Here is a 20826-nt window from a genome sequence, read left to right on the forward strand (position 1 = left end):
ATGCCTCACAGAAGAGGATAAGAGAATTGGCTTCCAACAAGGCTATAGAGTCGTGGCTGAATGGCTACGAGTTGAAATCAGTGTGGAAGGTTCTTATAATGATGCATCTGAGCCACAGGTAAATAAGCTAAATGAAATTTATTTCAAATTGAATACTTTACCAATTAGTCTATTTGATGTTAAGTTCCAATATAAAGTGAGTATATATGTTTTAAGCAAGCAATGATAACAATGCGTAGGATGTTGGAATGCAACCTGACAATCCTTCTACGCAATCTGTGGATGCCGAAGGTTCGCATGATGTGCATCCTAGTGGTGGAGGTATACATTTGCTATTAAATTTTTTATATGTAATTGCAATTGGTGTTTGGATTGACGTAATATTCTATATAGCAGCTATAGAAGATCGAGGGGTCGATGTTCATGACCGTGTTGACGTTGAGTCCAGACAAAATGACGTGGTCAGATCAAGTAAAGACCACCACAATTATGTTATTTAAAATGATTAAATACTTGTAACAATTATAATAAATTATTTTTAATTTAACTCTTTTATTTGTTATTGCAGAGGACCCCCCTTTGCAACAACATAGGAATTTGAGATCATCAAGAATAGAGAACAGAACAACTGATGAGGGGGGAATTGATGATGACACTGATGCTCCTCTTAGAGTTTACATAGAAAAAAGAAATAGAAAGAAAAAAAAGAAATGATTGTCATCTACATACCTTAATTGATAATGATTGAATTTTATGTCTCAATGAATTTAATTATGTGCTAATGAATGTTCATGAATTATGTGTTAATGCAGAATATTGATGAATGTTGCATGTTAACGAATCTAATGTGTTAATGAATGTTATCATGTGATATTGATTGAATGTTATCATGTGATATTGATTGAATGTTACATTTTATTAATGGTTGAAAGAATGAATGAATGTTAGATGTTAACGGGGAATGTAGAGTGATGTTAGGGGGAGGGGGGTGGGGCCAAATGAGCTTCCACCTTCACGTGGTTGGCCCTGTTTAGTAGAGAATATTAAAATATTCTCAAAACAAAGTGAAGCTCAATAAGATACTAACAATAGGTAGAAACAAGAAGCAATAACAAACTCCTTCTAGAACATAACTCTTACCAATTATTGCTATCTTCCCCACACTAGGAATCTCCATCATATTCTCATATGCCAGCAACAAAATTAGAATAACAAACCAAAATAACTCATATTTTCATGCTTCTCCATGCTTGGAATATAATCACCTTATTTAGCCTTCCCTTGGCTCTTCATATCCATTGTCTTCTCATCCTTAGTCTCTTTGCACCTTGAGACCTCTACTGCTGTCTGCAACATGTCTTCACACCCTTGCCATTTGCCTTGGTATACCAACTCCTGGTTGGTGGTTGTTCTATCCGATTCAGTCATCATTGTCTTTGTGAATTTTCTTTGTCCAACTTTCAATGGACACCATATAGAACCAATCAATATCATATCTGCTTCTCCAAGCCTTGTTTCTTTTCTATTTACATCAACATTTGTACTTTTCATCTTTGTTCCAATCATCTCCTTTCCCTCAAGCCCTTCAAGACCTGATCTTTTTCTGTCTTCATCAGCATCCTTTCTCTTTACCTCTGCTACAACCTTTTGAACCTTTTTGGTGTCTTCATATCATCTTTTTCTAGGTTCATTTCCTCAACCTCATTCTCATTAGCTGTTTGCTTCAAAGCATCATCCTTTTTTATCAAAACATCTTCCATTGCTTCACCATGTTCCTCTTTTCTTAGGAACCTTTCCCTCTCAAAGATGCCAATGCTCGCTGACACCTTCCAAGTTGTCTTGTGCTCCTCCAATGGTCTTAATACCATCTTCTCTCCATTATTTGTGAAAGTGTAGGTGTTCTTTCTGTCGTCATGTAGTGATCTCTTCTCAACCTGCCAAGCCCTTCCTAAAATTATATGACAACCACTCAAAGGTACAATGTCACACAGTACAACATCATTATATGATCCAATGGTGAAGGGAACATAAGCTTGCTCCTTCACATCAACACAACATCCAACATCCAATCCTTGTGCTTTGTAAGGCCTAACATGTGCTATTCTTGGTAGATTCAATTTGTTAACCATCTCAAATGAAACAAGATTTGTAAATGAACCACTTGAAACAATAACCTTTCAAAATTTCACAGATCCAATCTCTAATCTCTAAACTTTTAAAATTTAATAAAATTCATATTCTGACTTGTTTATTATTTGATAGGTTGTTCCTGGAATCATGATTGTAACTTAGTTTCATCACAATTATCCTTATGAACTTGCATGTACATTCAGTAACAAGTAACTCTAGATGAAACTTTAAGTTTATTTATCACATTTCAACATTCTCACCAAAATCTGAACTACATTATCTCATGATTGTTGCAGAGTACCACTGCTCACATGTGAAATATGCATCTAGATTACTGAACCCTTCTTAAAATTAGTTTCATTGAATTAATATATGTTATGCTATCATTGGGTGTGTAATTTGAGCATGAGAATAATGTCATATGCTCTAAAGAGCCAATTTGAGACAAGCATCTACCTTCAGGTGAGTAATTTGTAGTGATCTACTCATATCCTAGAGATCATTACTGGTCTAATACAGGTTTGTCACTCGGGCATGCTTAGTAGAAATGAGGATTTTCTATTGCTCATAAAACCTAGTAAGCATATGATAGTATTTTCTATGATATTTATATTGAGTAGAAATCGCGTCCTTACTATTTGTGAAGTGCTAAAATGTTTTTCAACAAACATGATTGGTTTCACCCTGAAAGCTTTAGTTTCCCCCAATAGGTTGGCTATCTGACACTTGAGGCATTTGTTCAATTCTTGGACGAGTTTCAGGAGGAGAAACCTGGGGATTCAGTCCTAGAAAAAAATGAACATGAGATTGGATGGCTTGAAGCTGGGAAGCCTTTCTATCCAATAATGTTTGATCTTGTACTTCAGATTTTTAGTCATGACCAACCACTTAGTTGTCTGGGAAGACCCAGGTATGTAATTGCATTGTATTAGATATGGTTTACGTTTTTGTTGAGATTCTATTACTACAAAAATGTTGTGCAGTCTGTAACTTCTAATTGTATGGTGTTTTAACATTATTTTTGTTTTAATTTGATTTAGTTAGATTGAAAAATGTCTACACAGTTACTGCTAGAAGCTCTTTCAATTTTCACCTGATGGAATGTAGAAATATCATGTCTTCAAACATTTAATAGAATATGTATATGAATTTCGCTCACTTTCTTTTATTGCAGGTCAATTATTAAACTAATTTTTTGGGATCGACATTTGAACTTCCATTTTCAGAGGTTAGAAAGTTAGGCTTAGAAACTCAAGTTATGCTGAACCATGCCTGGACATCAATGTCTAGTTCAAATAATAGTAAATCTACACAGGAATCTCAATCTAAGAGAAGCTCTAAGGTATTCTTTTGGTCAATAAATAAGTTTTGTTCTTGAATTGTGTTCATCATTGAGGTTGTACTGAGATTTGAAACGATCTATTGTTTTAAGTTCTTTCTATCAAGCTTTTGAGTTTTCTCTCCAATTCACGCCTTTTTGGATTTTGGATTTTTTGGACTTTGGTTATGGTAGTTTTTATAACCTTGTGAGTAAAGGAAAAAATAATTGGTTCTAGTTTTTAGGATTGTAACAAGTCCAAGCAGGTCTACATTCCTCATTAATAGACTAATAGTTTATGTTAAATCTATTTATGCTAAAAACAAAAGGCTTCTAGGCACATCAATGTTACCTACACTACATAGTATACTGATTGTTCCTACTTCAAAATATTTTATTATGATCTTTGAAGAAATTTAACAAGCTTAGATTATTTTTGTCAGTGAAGAAACACAACCCACTAAAATTCTTTCCACCAAAGCTTAAGACATTGATAGCTTGATCCAATTTATCTTTACTGCAAGATGGTAGTCCATCAACACAATCATCAATTTTTTTTGGCCTGGCAGGAATAATATAGTTTATCAATATTTCTATATGTTTATATTCCTAATTTATTGTCAATTGTTGCTGATATCATTCATAGGGCATATAGGGCATATTGTAGGGTTCTTTGGAGCCATACCTAAAACAATATTATGATAGCTTTATTTCTTTTTAGTCTTCTTGCTTCATTCATGGCAGTGATTCCCACAAACAGGTTATTCATGAGTTGCTCCTGGTACAGGGTTCTGAAATTAATTTTTTTTAATCATTTCATTGATTATATGGTTATATGTGGAATTTGTGTATCTTTTTTCTGTATGACAAGCAACTTGCTTCATGGAAGAGTGAAATTGAGAAAAAACAATTAATACTTACATACGTGCATATACTTGGTTTTGTGTCATTTGTTGCTGGTTGCTGATACTAGTTTAAGAGCATAGGATGGTTTAATGTAACCTTGATCTTATATTTAATATGGCTCATTAGATCTACTTCCTATTTCCTTTTTATTTTCTCTATCCCTTGATTTTAACATTGTGTCAACAAAAATTAATGGATTAATCTGAGTTGTGGTTCTGATGTCATTTTCAATTTATCAATTCTCTTTTAGGTCATATGTATAAATTATTAATGTTATATTTGTGTAGGTATTGCTGTATGGTGGACAAGTGACCTCATGGAAGAGTGAAAATGGAGAAGAGTTACTTTTCATGAGCAGTAAGGTGACTGTGACATCACTAATGAATTCATTATTTATTCCTTAGTTACTAATTAAGAAACTTGTATACTAATTAAGAAACTTGTAACTTTATAAAACTAAGTGGTTTTTCATTCATTCACAAACAATAAAGAAGCTTAATACAATCACGGTGTTATATGATAAAAAATTGCAATTACAATTAATATTTTACAAATTTCTTCTATGAGTAGAACTTCTTAGTGGCTGTGTGGGTGCTCTTGAAGTTGATGATATTGATTCAACTTGAGAAAAATGACCTAATGTCATAGATCCTGACGATCTAATGTTGATTACTGATATGCAATAAGTATCATTAGAATTTCTGTAGAGCAATTTGCAAGACCAAGTAATCACTGTTACAGATACATCATAATGTAAAAGTGATATGTACCATACTGGTATGAAGTTATTCACTGTATCTAATATCTGCCTTATTGAAATGTGATATGATTGATTCTGTTTTGTTTGTAAAGACGTTGGATATTTATTTGATCTCTGTCTGATATAATATTGCACCCTTTTGGATAACCAATCTGTGATTAGTATTTGTGATCAGCATGATATAATTTAAAGAGAAAACACTTACATTTTAGTATCAAGCTTGTTTTATGAATGAATGGAGAAAAACTAGCGACATATCCATTTCAACTTTGTGTTTTTTACTGTTAGTATTTGATTATTAGAACATAACTATACATCCTTGTGAATTGGAGTTTCAACAAAGATTTAATATTATTTAGATTTCTTTCTTATTGTAGCAAAGGTTATGGAGGCCCTGAACATTCCAAGAGGTGTCCGACATGTGCTTTTTTGAACACCTAATACTGACAGGTATTTTAAGTTTTAATAATATGGATCTGTATAATTCTAGTTTTAATACAATCTTATTGCAGGTTGATAGATTTTCTTAACAAGTTTTCAAAGTGTTTTCTGTAAAGTCATTGTTCACTCCAGTTCGATCATCCTGACTTTTAGCTGCAGGTGCCTTGCCTTTGGTCAAGCATAAAGCTTTCCTTAGGCCCATGTAATATGGTGGGTAATTTGTTGGGTTTCTCCTTACCAATGAAAACTTTGATGTGACCCTTACTGTATGCTTTTGCCATGCATAACATGAATAAAAAACTAGCAATACTACATTGATGTGCAATGGGTACACAATGGGTAAAAAGATGTTAGAAAATGATTGATTATGGTGTTCTTGTTCATGATGGCAGGAGCACACATTCTGGTCATTATTTCTGCTTTTTTGAGTCACTTAAACCTTTCAAAATTATTTTTATGCTGGGAACTCTAGGTTATAGTCTTAGAAAAGTATTTTATTCATTAACAATTGCTTTAATCTGGCTTGTAGGTGAAGTGTACACAATGTTCTTATTACTCAAATAAATTTGATCCTTTCTTAGATTTGAGCCTAGAGATCATTCAAGCAGATTCCTTGTTGAAAGCATTATCCCATTACACGGCAGTGGAGCAGTTAGATGGGGATGTGAAAAGAGATCAATGTGAACGATGCAAAGTAAAAGTGAAGGCTCTAGAACAACTCAAAATTGATAAAGCACCACATGTTCTTGCAATTCATCTCAAGCGCTTCAGTGTAGTTGGATCTGGAGGAAAAAATGACAAAAAAGTAGACTTTGGTTGTACGTTGGATCTCAAACCATTTGTTAGTAGTTCACATGTAAGTAGCCCTTACAATATTATTTGCCAGTGGATCACATTTTCAGTGGAATCTAATAATATAGTTTTTGTAATATCTACTGGTTTTTTAATAAATATTGCACATTTGAATGATATTCTAGTTTCTCTGTCTATTGATCAATCACAGGAGGGCAATTTTAAGAACACTCTTTATGGTGTTCTTGTTCATGATGGTTGGAGCACACATTCTGGTCATTATTTCTGCTTTATTCGTTCATCCACAGGCATCTGGCATGCTTTAGATGATAATCGGGTATACATTTGCTACAGTTGTGAAGACATGTTTAATTTTGTGGAGTAAGCTCATTATAATTTGTGTATAATAGGATACACAAAAGAACTACAATTTTATGTAGAACCTTTTCTTTATATGGTAACACTAATTATACTGAAGTTGCTTAGACTGATTGAAGTTATTCTTATGACATTTTGTACTCTAGGTCTATTCAGTTAGTGATAAAAGTGTGCTTTCCTAGAAAGCTTACATGCTATTCTATATACGAGATAAGAAAACTAGCATTCAAACAGCAGGTGGGTCTGAATCTCAGTATAATGGCTCTAAACTAAAGAAGAGGGTGTCATTGAACATTGGACATCCAAAGGAAAACCACTTACAAGATTCATATGCCCCCTAGGTGACAGAAAACATGCATTATTTTCAAACGACATCAATCTCTTTTAGTGTTGCAGGTGTAAACAAGATATCCCAACAGGTAGAAAATTTGTCAAATGTCAATTTCATTTTAGAAAGTCTAGAAAAGAACACCAGTTCTGGCCAGTCATGCAGTAAATCCAGATCATCAGCAGATCATGATGCATCATGCTTGCGATGGGGCCGCTGTGGCGGCAATGCGAGCGGCCCCGCCGCAAGCATGATGCACCATGATCTACTGATGATTTGGATTTACTGCATGACTGGCCATAACTTGTGTTCTTTTCTAGACTTTCTGAAATGAAATTGACATTTGACAAATTTTCTACCTGTTGGGATATCTTGTTTACACCTGCAACACTAAAAGAGATTGTTGTCGTTTGGAAAGAATGCATGTTTTGTCACCTGGGGGACATATGAATTCATATGCCCCATGATGCATCATGCTTGTGGCAGGGCTACTGTGGCGGCGACGACAGTTGGTGTCGTCGCCACAGCGACCTCGCCATATTGCTATTTGCGAACGTCGCAATTGCGACATTCGCACACCCATTTCGACGAAATGTGCGTCACATGCATAGCGACACCATCGCAATTCCTGACCTTGTGTCGCAATTGCGACACATTGGGAAACATTGCGACGGTCAGCGGCGCCGACGCCAGTGCTACCGCGCCGTTAGCATCGTCGCGTCCTCGTCGCAATTTTCCAAGGACGTCGCAATTGCGACGCCCACGCAAGAACTGGAAAGGCTGTTGCCACAGCAAACTCGTGGGCAGATGCCGATGCCACCCCATCACAATGCATGGGGTGGATGTCGAAATTGTGATGGGAACCGCATGCATTGCGATAGGAGTCGTGCCGGGTTAGAATGGTGAAATTGCGACGGATAGGCGTCGAAATTATGACGGCTAAGGATAGACATCGTAATTTGCAACTAAAAAACAACGACATCTATTACCGTCGCAGTGGCAACACATTGACGTCGCAACTGTGACACTTAGTCGTCACAAATCGATGCCAAATGTATTAGTGATTGGAGGAAGGGTGGAGAGATGAGTGTTATAGGGAATAGAGATATGAAGGGTTTTCAAGGAACAAAGGGGAAATGTTGAGGTGTTTAACGAAGACATTCATTAGTACTCATGGTGAAGTGTTGCCCTACCAAGATGGAAGGATTATTAGAACATGAATTCTACATCAATCTTCCTGATAATGAAAGTTGTACAGTAGTTTATAACTAGCGTGAATATGAGGAATTAAAGAAGGCTTCTAGAAACTATGAGTCTTGCAGTTTTATTAGATATATGGTTGAACTATGTGATAGCATGTATGTTTGTGTGCAAGAGAATTATTCCTTTAAAACTCTGGCAAGAGAATTATTGCTTCTATATAAAGCACTTGCTCAAAAACTAAGCGCATCAAAGGGATTCAAGTATTTGGTGTAAAGGACTTAAAGAATGGTGCAGAGCTCATGCCTAGTTATAATATATGAATTGATGGTGGAGAGTATAGTGTGAATGATGTGGTGTTCAGGAGAACAGAGGAAAGAGCTTCAAGGACTTCTAAAAAACTAAAAACTTCTAAATTTTGCACTAAGCTTAAAATTTAATTGTCAACAGCCAATACTAATTGCTCCAAACTGAGTAATGAGCAATTCATCAATCTTGTAAAGAATTTGAGATCCAAATCCTTCAATAGAAATTTTTGGAAATGGAACTTTCTAGAAATTGAAATTTCCAAAGTTTTTTTATTGTTATTTTTAAATTAAAAAATGAAATAACCCCTAGAAGAATTAGGATTAATCAATAAAAAAAGAATTAAGGATTAGAAATTAATTTATAAATAAAACACTTCCTAAACTTTAGAATTTTAATAAAAATAGTATAAAAACTAATTAAACATAAGTAACTAAAAATATTAGTTCCTTGCCTATAGATAGGGAGGGACTAATAATGAGCATGATATTATACAAATTTAAGAATAAAATATGTACAAATTAAATGTTATGTCATGTTATAATGTCAATTGTACAATCAAATCATTTTTCTAAGTCCAAATTTAATGACAATTATTGTAGAAGAAATCAACAATATGAAAACAATGAACATTGTACCTTGAGCTATTGTAATCTCTACAGTAAAGCACCTTTTAGAATCTTCTTTGACACAGTAAAATGGTCAAAAAAATAACACAACATATAAATATAAGTACAGGTGAAAAATGGAAATTAATAATATGGCTTGAATAAAACCATATTTGTGCAACCTTAAGCTCTCGAGGAAGCTAAGCTTATGCAAGAATCCATGCATTTATTATTTGTTATTACAAATAAGTCTATTAGAAAGCTTGAACAACTTGTGTTCACGAATTAGACCGCCCCTCGTAAAATCTATTGTCCCAGAAAATAAGGAATAGAAGAATCCAACCAACAAGTAAGAAGGAAAAAATATGAAAGTTCGTATGAAATCAAGTCTATGCTTGATTTATCATGTGATGTCACTTATTTTTGAAATAGAGGGAATATGTTAGCTCTATATAAAAATTAGTTATCATGGGCACTTCAAAGGAGATGTATATATCTTGAAAACAAATAAGAAAAGCCCAATTAGGGATGCCAAAAACTCCTATTACCAAAAATAAGATGAGCAAATGGATGCACTACTCTTGGTAAAGTTATAGTGTTATAATGACCTTCAATACAAATGTGGCTTCTTTCAGAACAAAATTTGTCATAGCTTAACAATTTCAAGTTGAGGGAAAAATTGTAAAATAGTGCGTAGAGGAAAAAATGACCATTACAGTTACTATCCATTAAGTTTAATGCTACTCTGTGATAGATTGTTAGGGAGCTTCTCTAGTTCTTTACATTTTTGTCCTTCAAATTATTAGTTAAACATAGTATTGATTTTATCTAACTTGTGTTTTATTTCTTAATGATTTAATTTTTCCTTCTTTGGGTTTATCTACACATACAATAATTCTTATTTTGTAGGTTTCTAGCATAGAAATTAGATATATGTTTGTATTTATTAACAAAAGAACTACTATGTCATAGTAAGTTAAGGTTATTTGCAAAACTTCAGTCAAAAATATGATGCAAAAAAAACTAATGTGTTATCAATCTATGTTAAGGGTCTTAAGTGTAATCTTCCCAGCGTTGATCAACTGTGTGTTGAACACACTCCAAACATTGGGGGTTTGAATCATCATAAACCAAAATCACACTTACTAACTTTAATATTAACCATGTGAAATAATAAGCAAGTAATGAGCATAACCCATAACATAAGAACATCATGATTTAATATGTAGGAAACTTAAACTAGGGGAAACCACGATGGGCACTTGTCCACAAAGATAATTCACTAATGTATATAGTATGATTGTAAAACATAGTAGGATCTCAATGCTCCAAACTTGCAACCAGAGGCTCATTTCCAATTATAACATAAAAATTAGGGATGCAATGAATATGTGAGATAAGAAATTAAAGAAAGTGTGTGAGATAGAGATTAAGGTGTATACATTGATTATCCCTAATTTTAAATGTCACATTAGGTAGAGCAAAAGAGGGACCTTAAAACATAACCTTCTAAAGGGCCCAAATTAGATCGACACTAACCAAAGTGGATGTGAGGGATGTCAATACTAAACCTAAGTCCTTTTCCAATACGTATATTCAATGGATGTCTTTGTATAGGAATTTATATCCCCTTATTGTTATGTTATTGATTGACTTGATTATGTGTTTATTTAGAGAAACTAGATTGAATAATTGAAATGCGAGTAATGAAAAACACATATTAATACAAAGTATTTGAAAGGATCAAATGTGATACATTGAACTAAGCACCATAAAATAAAAATAAGAAATCAAAGTCACTTTGAGGATCAATAGGAGAGACTACTTTAAATCTGAGAACCAGGTAGCAGACAATGACAAAAAATGAAATAGATATGGATCCAGGACCTAAAAACTAATATTTGCAGGATTTGAAAATCTAAAGGACTCTAGACAGGGATAATGTGGAGGTCAACAATAATCTAAGGGTCAAAGAAAAGGTTGTCCTTGACCTATTTTGCACAAAAGTTCATAATCAAAAGCTTCGCAAGGATCTAAAACCCTAGTTCTGAGATCCAAATTCACTGCTCTAAAAAAATTGTAGATTTACATCTACACATAAGAAAAATGGTAATTTTTATGGAGACGATCTTGCCTTTGTCAATCCCTCATTTAGGAATCAACCTTTAAATGAGAAAGCATGTAAAAGCAAGACAAGTGTAAATCACCTCACTTCTAATCTTTGTGGATGGATCTATATCTATTATCCATAAAGATTTATAAATATTTGTATATACGATATAAAGTGATAATGTATGGTGTCTCCACGAAGTCAATAGATCTACAAGTGATATATTATAGATCGGTGAATGTAATTGTGTTTTTGAAGGTTTGAATGCTTGTGCAAGGTGGGTGGATGTGGATCTCCTTCGTTGATAGCCAAACCCCCGTCTATAATGAAGAAAAAAATATAGATATTGAGAAGGAATGCATGATTAATGTCATGGAAATGTGGGCCTTCAATGAATCCTTGTTTTCCTAGCTTGAACTCCTTGAAATCTTGCTAATAAATGACGAAGGTATGAATTGTGTTCTCAAGTTTATTTTATGGGAAGACTTTGTATACATGAATAATAGATTGTTTGTGTGTGCAGTTGATTCCCAAATGAAGTTAGTAATCCTCCTCTTGTAGCAATTTTGTACTATTATCTCAAAATTTTGCACCCTAAAAGGTCCAAAACTTAGTCATTTTGAAAAAAATGGAAACACTCTAGGATAGTAGGTTTTACAAAAAATAGAATGAATTATTGAACTATGGGTTGATTCCTATATGATACTTCACCTAATATTAATGCAAGAATGTAAAACACTTGACTAGAAAAAGGATAAGAAAGATTTCTTACATGAAGTCTAGATGTTGAATAGGAAAACTTGAATAAAACTTAAGGTGATGCACCGAACTATATCTTTGAGACTTAAAAAATAACCAACACACAATAGAATCAGTAACAAAAAAGCTTCCCTGCACAACTCTATAACAAATAATCCTTGCATCAACAGTTTGTAAGAAGGCTAAACTAACAATTCTTAGGAGCAAAAAATCTTGTTGTTCCCAATTGGTACAGAGAGGGGGGCGGGTTGTGAATCACTACCATCCACAAAATGGTTCATCTTCTAACCATTTCAAATAACTTTAATGTATGCCACTTTGCAACTAAAACCAAGATAAAAGCAAGTTCGCATAGAAAATCATTCATCAAGTTGTCACATATATTTTTGTATGTGGAAAACATTGGTTAGAGGGTGAAAACCACAATGGGGATAATATACTCACTAGCCCTTGTAATGCATGTAAATGGGTGCCCTATTAAGAGCTACAAGTGCTTCTTCTAGAAATGCATCTTGTTGTGAATGCCTGCAACCTGTCAAGGTTACAAAATCTTGTAAAAGCTACCTTGTTAGAGAATTTACAAATCTCCTTCTAAGTGACACCTTGTTAGAGGATTTTACAATAATCTTACTAGTGAAGCTTTCCCTATTAAGAGATACAAGTAGATACAATGGTAAGAAAGCATGTACTAAGTATTTTAACCTCAAAGGTGACATTGGTTTGCTATGCATATCTTTGCTTTGTATCCTCAAAGATGCACTAATCTTCCTACTTGTTTGGCGAGGTCTCCGTTCTCGCCTCTCCCTTGGTTGTTTACAACAACCTTTTGTTGTTTTTTCTACCTCTACTTTTGCTAATTCTAATAGTTTTCTTCTTTTTGAACTTTTGTCCTCGCTTCTCTCCTTCTCTTGCAATGGAAACAACCTTTAATAACCTCACAACTATGACTAATTTAGTTGCATTTATCCTTTCTTCAATGTCAGGGAACAATCACCCACGACCACATTATCCTCCTCATTTTTGAATTTAAAATTTGAATTCCATGTTTTCTTTGTTTATAGGAGACCAATGATCCATGTGCCTAGGGTCTAGATAGGTAGCCTTCCCAGTCCTTCCATGAACCAATGGTGGCTTTTTGTCATTACCTGCTTCCACCATTTTTCTCTTACCTTTTGTCATATCATTGGTGGTTCATTATGTTGATGAATCAGGTCAACTATCCTTCATTTCTTAATTCTTGTGTCAACATGGGTGTGCCAAAGTGTATGTTGGTGTATTTCATGATCGGTAATTGTCAACTTCCTTCTTCTTCTTCTTCCTCTGATCGGTTGTCACACATTTTGTCAATCAAATACTTTTGGCCATCAATGATAATAATTCTAAGCATTCTATGGATTGTGGAAATCTGCTCTCTACAATATTCTCCCTTTCTACTTTGTGAAGTTCCATTGATGGAAAAAATTGTTACAATTCCTTTGCTTCTGTCGGTAGATGGACTTGGCCAGGATTTGTTGGAAGCTCCCCCTAACAATGTGTCTATCATGTTTCATTCCACTTTTATCTCTGTATCCTTCTTTCATTCTTTCCTTGTTCTCGTTCTTCCATTGTTTGGCCTTCCATTTTATCACTTTTCCTTTTTGTGTGTATTCACCCCCTTTTTATATTCTCTCCTTAATGGTGAACCTTTTCTTTGTATATTCTCCCCTTTTTGTCATTAATGAAAAGGGGTTATATGGGGTGGCTACATGTTGCTAAATATATCTTGATATTGTTCATGTGTGGCGGCAAGACGAGTATCCCATGATGTTGTCAAATTTGTGAGAGCAATAATCTCACTCTTTATCTCACCCAAGAGTGCTTTGAGTTCAATTATGGTGTTGCCTGGAACTTTGTTGACTAATGCATCTGCATTTATAGTGTATGTTTGGATGGTGCATGTCACTGGGGGTAGTTTTCACTGTACTTCCATCAATCTAATAGCCTTCTTTTCTTGCTCATCCTTGAACTGATGAATGGGATTTATGTTGGAAACTACAATTGGAGCAATCATTATGTTGTCATTGATGTCAAACCTATTGGTAAGACAGAGTGTCAAACCTACTAGAGAGACATTTACCAACAGTGTAGAGTGTCATATCATTTGATTGATGAAGACGATTTGAAAATAAGTGATGGCATGGTGAGCTAGTGGTGTTGTTGAAATGATGAGAAGTTAAGCATCATGGAAATACAATGGGCACTTGATAAGTTAGTCATTGACAAGAATATATGTTATTCAATCAATACATAGAGTGAAGAAGATAGTTGGATGAAGCTTAGAATTAAAACAAGTTAAAAGGATAAGTTTGACCGAGTATCAGTGTTGGTCAGTCAATAAAGGAGTTGAAGTAGAAAATTATGAAGCTTAAGTAGAAGCAAAACAAAATAGTTCAAGATGAGTGTTAATTATTGCCAAGCAAACATATGAAGAAATGTTGGTAGTGACCAAACACAATAATGGTCGAGTGAGCCTATTGATGCCAAGAAAGAAATTATAGTGTGTGTTGAGCTATATAGTAATGACCGAGCAAAAGAACATAGTGATTGTCGAGTGACAATAAAAGTTATAGTTTGAGAAAGAATTGAATTTGAGGCTGACACAGTTGGAATTTTGAATTAGTCAAAGCATGTGGAAGATAAGGATTGGTGAATGAGTGTATTCAATGCACAAGGAGAGCTTGTTAAGCAATCGAAGGCAAGGATTTGATCAGAAGTTTATAGAAGAAGGAGAATAAAAAGATGTAACAATTCGATGAATCTGCCTAACTTTAAGATCAAGGGTGATGTTTAAGTGGAGGGTGAACCCACAATAGTGGGTTACACTTTTTTGCCTAAACTGACACTGAACTCTGAATTTTTAAGAAAACGTTCACTTTCAAATGCAAATTCATGTTTAACGGTTAGGAATTTGAAGATGAAGTAAACTAGAGTCCTTTAGGATTTTGTGTCTAGATTCTAAATCTTTTTTTTTTTTTTCGAAAAAAAATTATTTTATTGAATTATTTTTTCTCCTACAAAAATTGGTATGATATCAAAAACCTGATTTTTAAAGAGTGACACTATTTTTGACACACATAACTTTTTTTCTACAATAGATATCAATGTGATTCTTTTGAACTTAGTTTGTTAACATCCATACCTAAACCGTAGAGTTGGTCTTATATCTTTATCATTAGTATTTCATATTTTATTGTAGTTTAAAGTTGGCATAACACTAATTTAGACATACATGGCTTTTGACACATGTAACTTATTATATATTTACCCAATTTTTAAAAAGTAAAATTTGATTGAAAGGTGACTCAAATACGGAGATCGTACTTATTTTTCAAAAAATTTATTTTTATATTTACTATTTTTCCATGAGCGTTGAATATCTTAGTTTATTTTTTACAATAAACCTATATTTAATTCATGTTAAAAAATATATACCTAAAAAATTTGAAAAGCACCAAATTCATAGTCATTAGAAAGCTAGTTCAGAGTACTTCAATCATGTACAATTTCAGGTCTTTAGTGCTCCATTTGAACCTGGTAATTCAGCTCCGAAGAAAGGAAATCATTGAAAAAACTTCAAACTATTCATGGGGGCTTCTAACTAGCTAGTTTCGATAGAAACTTAGTTTCTATCGAAATTATTTTACAAACTTTTGATAGAAACAAAATTTCTTAGTTTCTATCGAAACTATTGGCAGCTTAACCACGCGGTTAGCAAACCGCTTTCCTAGTTCCGATCGAAACTATCCACCTAGTTTCGATCGAAACTAGGAAAGCAGGTTAACCCCGAAAAAAGATCAAAATTGCCTATTTCTGAGGTTGGTTCATTGTTAATTGGTGATCTTAAGGAGAATTTTTGAAGAGCAGAACAACAGAGGTGAAGTGTGAAGAGTTTAGTGAAGAGTGATTGCTTAAGGAGATGCCAAGCAGATCAATGATGGAGATGAAAATGTAGGCTAGTTAATGAACCAATAGATGAACAAATGGAGATCATAAATTACAAAGTGAGTTGTACTTTACATATCAAACCTATTGTTGCATTCTAACCATTGTATTAGTCAAAATCCTTTAATCAAGGTTGACCTAATAGTCATTTTGTAAATCCTTTAATCAAGATGACATTCTAATAGAATGATCCAAAGTCCTCTAACAAGGCCACTCCTAACAAGGTGATTAAATCCTTTAACATGGTCACATTTAATAGTATGTTGTATAACCTTTAACAAGGTTGGTCTTAACCGAGCTCATTTCATAAGAGTGAAAAATTGGTAGCACGCTACTTGGTGGTTTTTTCCAAATTGGGTTTCCAGGTTAAATCCTCATGTTAAAGTGTTATTTCAATGTGTAGATGTTATTATTATTATGAATGCTATATTTTACAGTAATTTATTAACTAGGAATCAACACATATAGTAACAAAACATTAAGATATTGCATGAAAAGTTATTTTGTTGATGATATGCTGTATAAATCAAGTGGGTATATGAGATCGATTAAGTTGTTTGAAGTTGGTAAAAGTTGAATTGGTACATCTATTCCTGAGGATAATTGATTCACCCCTCCCCCGCCAAATTATTCTAAATTGTTATAACAATTGGTATTAGAGCTTTGGTGCTTGTAAGGAAAGTTTGAGGGGACTCAAGCCAAAGATCAAGATGTATAAGAGAGAGATAGCTAAGTTGAACAAGGAGAACTTCCCAGCATGGAAATGACTGGTGAGATTACACTTATCTGGTATTGGAGATTCCACATCACAATATTTGAACAATGAGCACATTGAGGTGCCTAGATCGATGATAGTTGAACAAATGAAAGAGAAGCAGGAGCATAACTAGATGTTGATTGAACTTGCAACAACCCTAAGTTGTGCAGAGTTTGATGATGTGAAGAATGCACTATTGCTAATAAAATGTGGGACAAATTGGGAAAAAACCATATAGGAGACCAAAATGTGTTGAGAGTTAAGGTAGAAAGCTTGAGAGGAAAGTTTGATGACACGAGAATGAAAGAAGGTGAGACTATTGCATAGTACTATGGTCGAATCAAAGAAGTGGTGAATGTTATTAGAGGAGTTGAACGATAAATAATTGATGAGAGTGTGATAAGATAAGTAAGGTATTGAGGAATTTACTTCCTACCTATGCAATTAGAGTATCTACAATTCAAGAACTAAGATGTACACATGGTAATGATATGACCATGGATAGTCTGATTTGTAGACTCAGTGCATTTGAATTATCAAATTTTGATAATTATTCCCTTGCTAATGTTGAATATGCATTCAAAGCACAACTAACCCGTGATGGATCTAATAAAAAGAAAAAGAAAAAGTATGTAGAAAGTGATAGTGGATATTATGATATTGACCTTTGTGAGATTGAAGCGTTGTTGGCTAGAAGACTTCCTAGAGGAAAAGACAAATACAAAGGTAGACTTCCTATCATATGTTTTACATGAAACAAAGTTGGACATATTGCTACTAGATATCCTGATAGAGATGAGAAAGAGGAAAGGAAAGACTTAAAGTACAAAGGAAGGATAGATGATAGAGACAACAAAGATAGAAGAGACTACAAGGAAAAAGGTGAGAAATTTTGTTATATTGTTGAAGAAGATGGTTCTGACAGTAATTCTGATGATCATGATGAAGAAGTAGTTTATGTTGCAATAAAAGATAATTCTAATGAAGATGAGAAAATTGCATTGATCTCACATGTGAGTAAGAATGATACATGGATAATTGATAGTCGTTGCTTACATCATATGATTGGTGATACAAGTAAGTTTGAGAAGCTAGACCATTACAATGGAAGTAGTGTTGAGTTTGGTAATGATGCACCATGTTATGTGAAAGGTAAAGGATCAATTAAACTGAATGATAAGATTAAATGTGACAATGCATATTGGGTTGATGGTTTGAAATATAACTTGTTGACTGTGGCACAATTGATAAGTTCAGGCTATAGAGTTGATTTTTCATAACAAGAAGGAAAAGATCTATGATGCTACTGGTGAATTAGTTGGAAGTAGAGAGCAAACAAGAGGTAACTTGTTCTATCTAGACCTATTTGAAACTTGTCTATTTGCACAATGTGAAGATATTTGGTTATGGAATAAGAGGCTATGTCATGTGAACTTTGATAATTTAGTCAGAACTAGTAAGATGAAAATAGTTAGGGGGATACTGAGACTAAGCAAACCTGACAAAGTGATGAGCAAACAATGTCAAATGGGTAAAATGACAAAGTCTAGTTTCAAGAGCAAGACCTATTCTTCTGATGATATTTTGGAAGTTGGTTCATAATAACTTATGTGGTCCTATTGGAGTGCAAAGCTATTATGGTGATAAATATTTTATTTTGTTTATTGATGACTTTTCTAGAATGGTGATGGTGATGTTTCTTAAAAAGAAAAATCTGATGCATTTCAAATGTTTAAGTGGTATTTAGCTAGAGTTGAAAAAGAAATAGGAAAGAGTCTCAAATGCTTGAGATCAAATAAAGGCGGTGAATTAATTTTAGATGAGTTCAACATATTTTGCAATGACAAAGGAATCAAGAGACAAATTAGTGCACCAAGTATTCCACCATGGAGTGGTATTGCTGAGAGAAGGAATAGATCAATTATGGATTATGCAAGAACACTAATGATGGAGAAGGATGTTTCATAGAAGTACTAGATAGAGGCTGTAGGTATTGTAATCTATACTCTGAACCAAGTTCAACTGAAGAAAGGAACAAACAAAACACCTTTTGAACTATAGTATGGATATGCACCAAATGTGAATTATTTAAAAGTCTTTGGAAGCAAGTATTACATATTGAAAGACGTAAGTAAAGAAAGGTAAACTTGATGCAAAAAGTGATGATTGTATATTTCTAGGTTATTCCACTAAGAGCAAAGCTTATAAGTGTTTGAATTCTAACATTAACAAAATTGTGGAAAGTGTAAATGTTAGAGTTGATGAATTTGTAGAGAAAAGTGAAGAAGAATGCAAGAAAGAACCTAAAGACTATAGAAAGTTTGTCCACATCTATGAAGGTGAACCTAGCACCTTACCTAAACTCAAAAAGGTAGTTGAACAGATAGAAATTGTTGACCATCAGATAATGGAAGCCAAGTTGCAGTGAGAAACAATTGAAGAAATTGAACATGTTGAATCTAGTGAAGAACAACAAGAGGAACCAAGACCTGAACCTATATTGGCTAATTATATGAGAAGACATCATGCACCAGATCAAATCATTAGAGATAAAGATTTGGAAGCCATGACAAGAAGAAGACTAAAGAATGATACATACTTGTTTGAGCCTACATTTGTCAAAGATGCTTTGGAGAATGAAGTTTAGATCAAGGCAATGAATGAAGAATTTGAGAAAATAAAGAAAAATAAGACTTGGACATTGGTTCCCAAACCAAAGGACAAGAATGTGATTGGAACTAAGTGGGCTTTCAAAAAAAAGCTAAGTGAGAAAGGTGAACTCGCAAGGAACAAGGCAAGAATAGTTTGTAAGGGATATGCACAAGAGGAAGGAGTTGAAAACGGTGGTTTGGAAACTACAATTGGAACAATTTTTATGTTGTCATTGATGTCAAACCTTATTGGCAAGATAGCTTATTGTCTGATTTGAGTGTCATGTCTAGATGATTGAGGAAGAGGATTTAAGAAGTTAGACATAACAATAACATCTAGGGTAAAGGTTGAGTTATGGGAGGAAACTACAATGAACACTCAATTAATTAGACCTTGACAAGTTTAAGTGATTGTTTAAATCATGCTACAAGTGAAGATGATAGTTGTATTGAAGCCTTGAAGAAGTGATCAAAGATCAAACAAATGCATAGGCTTGACCGAGCAACAAAGAAGAATATTAAGGGACTTGATGTGTATGTTGAGTGATGCTAGTGTCAATCGAGCATTAGTATTGACTGAGTGTCAGTATATGTGTTGAATAGAAAGTTGGTGGTGATCAAGTAACCTAGTCATAATCGAGCGTAAGAACACAGTGTTGGCAGAGGGACAATATTTTGACAGTTTATGAGGAAATCATGATTTGCAACCGATAAAGTTGATTTCTTGGGATATGTAAAGCATGTTGAAGATAAGGATGGATGACCTGGAACATTTAAATTAGGGGAGACTATGTTTATGTATTTCTATGCAAGGATTCAAGAACAAATTTGGAGAAGTTTCTAGAAGATAAAAGAGGAGATGAAATGTTGGAAGGATTTAATGAATTTGACCTAACCCTAAGATCTATGATGGTGTTTGAGCATAAAACTATCATAATTACCTATTTAAGGAGGTATAAGGGCTAGCCTAGAAGAGGTTGGAGTAATTGTTGATGTTGTTGATTGGAGAACTTAAGAAGAAGGCTTCAAGAAGAGTTGACAAGAGGTGAAAAGTGATTGCTTGAAGGGTTGCCAAGTGGATCTAAGACTGAGATGACAATGAAGGCCAATAAGTGGATCAATATTTGAGTTGAATCATGATCTATAATTACAAAGTGAGTTGTACTTATCAGATCAAAAACTAATGTTACTTTCTAACCATTGTATCAGTTTTGAAATCCTTTAATCAAGGTTGACCTGACATTCATATGTAAACCCTTTAATCAAGGTCAACCTAACATTCATATGTAAACCCTTTAATCCAAGCGACATTCTAATGGAATGTTCTAAAGTCCTCTAACAAGGCCACTCCTAACATGGTGATTAAATCCTTTAATAATGTCACATTTAACAGTGTGGTTT

Source organism: Cupressus sempervirens, chromosome 8 (assembly GCF_028749045.1).
Source record: "Cupressus sempervirens isolate cs-2001-9-10 chromosome 8, ASM2874904v1, whole genome shotgun sequence".
Taxonomy (NCBI): Eukaryota; Viridiplantae; Streptophyta; class Pinopsida; order Cupressales; family Cupressaceae; genus Cupressus; species Cupressus sempervirens.